This window comes from Cetorhinus maximus, chromosome 32 (assembly GCF_964194155.1).
Source record: "Cetorhinus maximus chromosome 32, sCetMax3.hap1.1, whole genome shotgun sequence".
Classification (NCBI taxonomy): Eukaryota; Metazoa; Chordata; class Chondrichthyes; order Lamniformes; family Cetorhinidae; genus Cetorhinus; species Cetorhinus maximus.
Window position 1 is genome coordinate 20,052,954 of NC_135910.1, and position 2,713 is coordinate 20,055,666.

General features: G+C 45.5%; 1 pseudogene; it reads right to left on the reverse strand.

Moving 5' to 3' along the window:
- Positions 1-541: 541 nt before the first annotated feature.
- LOC144671512 (U2 spliceosomal RNA) lies at positions 542-641 on the reverse strand (annotated as a pseudogene).
- Positions 642-2,713: the final 2,072 nt, after the last annotated feature.

A 2,713-nucleotide genomic window follows, 5' to 3' on the forward strand; every position in this document is an offset into this window, starting at 1 on the left:
ACGCTCATCCCAGACTGCTTCCCGGCGATGGTGACTGCAGAGGACACTTTTCCCAGATTGCTTCACAGTGACGGTGACTGCAGAGGACGCTCTTCCCAGACTGCTTCCCGCTGACGGTGACTGCAGAGGACACTCTTCCCAGACTGCTTCCCAGTGATGGTGACTGCACAGGACACTCTTCCCAGACTGCTTCAGGGTGACGGTGACTGCAGAGGGCACTCTTCCCAGACTGCTTCCCAGCGATGGTGACTGCAGAGGACACTCTTCCCAGACTTTCTCCCGGCGACGGTGACTGCAGAGGACACTCTTCCCAGACTGCTTCAGGGCGACGGTGACTGCAGAGGACGCTCACCCCAGACTGCTTCACGGTGACGGTGACTGCAGAGGACGCTCTTCCCAGACTACTTCACAGCAATGGTGACTGCAGAGGACGCAGTCCCCAGACTACTTCACGGCAATGGTGACTGCAGAGGACGCTCTCCCCAGACTACTTCACGGCGACGGTGACTGCAGAGGACACTCACCCCAGACTGCTTCACAGTGATGGTGACTGCAGAGGGCACTCTTCCCAGATGTATCAGATATTAAACTGATAAGAACAGGTACTACACTTGATCTTAGCCCAAAGGCCGAGAAGCGGCCGAAGGAAATGACTGAACTCCTAGTCAACACCTGGGTTTTGACCTCACGGATCAACCTGACAGTGGCATAGCAAGGTTTAAAATAAAACAGCTGGATGAATGAAACTGGCAGTCAATTGAATGTTGGGTGGAGAAGGTGGCTTCTGAGTTAATGAGACAGAAGATTAGATAGATATCTTGGTTGAATTTCCTTTGTTTGCAGGACAGGATTTGCAAAACCTTCCTGTAAGAGATGGAACCAGTTGGATTAGAGTGCACAGCGGGAAGATTGTACATGCACTGGTTTATGATGGGAATGGGTTTGTGGATCTAAAGGCCCAATAGTCATCGAAGATAGAAAATGCTAGAGATACAGAGCAGGCCCTCCACTGTTGAAAAGAACAAAGGCAAATTAATGTTTGGGTAGAGAAGAGATCCTCATCGGAATTGAAAGGGAAAAGAGCGATGAACCCTTGGTACAAACAAAAACCTGACCAGAGGTGGGGGGGAGGGGAAGGAGTGTATGTGTGGGTGGGGGGGGAGGTGAGGAGACAAATGGTAAAGGTCAAAGGTCACATTTTCACAAAATACTTGTCAAGTGGGAAGTTGCTAATGGTTTAAAAGCCTGCACATAGTTGAATATTTTATAAGACAGTGTAATAATTCCCAAAGGATGAGGAAGAAAAAGATGAATAAAACTTCTTTAAAATAAAGCATTTTATAGTATTAGAGGAAAAAGGCAGAAAGGTCAAAGTGCAAACGGAGTGGTTGAAGGTGAAATGGTAAAGGCACAAAGAACTTGGGGTGTTGATTAGCACAACAGATGTTCGATAAAGCAGCCACCAAAGGTGTTTATATTGCAATCTTTATATTGTAAAGATAATCTGTGAGAACAACAACAATTTGCATCTAAACCATCCCAAGTCAATCACGCAACAAGATGGAAAGTGTAAGGTCCAGACTGGCAGCTCCCATTGTACTGAGGATTTCAGAGCAAAATGTCTGTTGGGTTGGTTTATTATCCAACATGCATTACATACAGAGATATATTCAACCCATGTTCTGAACTAACTGTCAGAAGGGTGAGAGCAATAGATGTGCTTTAATTGCTCCCAGTGCCCCTGGGAATGTTAACCAGCATTCCTTCTGTGCTATTGATTTCTACAGGTCTCTATTAAGCTCATTAATCTTGTGCTGCAACTAATCAGAATGCCCTTGGGCTAAGGGAGGAAAAAAAATCAGCCAGAATTTCCACCCTCGGGCATACCCAGGGCTTGTTCACCTGACTGATTCCTGGGATGGCAGGATTGACGTATGGGGAGAGATTGGGTTGACTAGACCTGTATTCACTGGAGTTTAGAAGAATGCAATGGGATCTGATTGAAATGTATAAAATTCTGACAGGGCTGGACAGACTGGATGCAGGGATGATGTTTCCTCTGGCTGGGGGCGTCTAGAACAAGAGGCCACAGTCTCAGGATACAGGGTAGGCCATTTAGGACTGAGGTGAGGAGAAACTTCTTCACTCAGAGGGTGGTGATCCTGTGGAGACCAAGTCACTGAATATATTTAAGAAGGAAATAGAAAGATTTCTAGACTCCTAAAAGTGTCAAGGAGTATATGGGAAAGAGTGGGAGTATGGCGTTGAGATAGAGGTTCAGCCATGATCATATTGAATGGCGGAACAGGCTCGGAGGGCCAAATGACCGACTCCTGCTCCTATTTTCTATGTTTCTATAATGGGGTGGGCTCAATATTGATGTCTCCAGGAATAAATAACCTGTCATCACTCACATGTCTAAGTTTCTGTGTGTCCAGTTGGGTGAGGTACTGAAGAGCAGTCAGAACTCTGGGAACTGAACCCAATATAAAATACCATCATCAGGAGAGGAGGGAGAAGATGGGAGTCATTCCTGTAATTTATTAGACTGTGCATTGTAAGTTGTATGTGTCCAATCAGGACTGATAGTTTGTAAGCTTGTTTAAAAAGGAAATATTCTGCCTCTTGCTTCTAGCAAGAATCTAGGTATAAATTTAGTAATGATTCATGCCCTATTTGACAAAAGATTTTTATACATGACACAGTACATGTT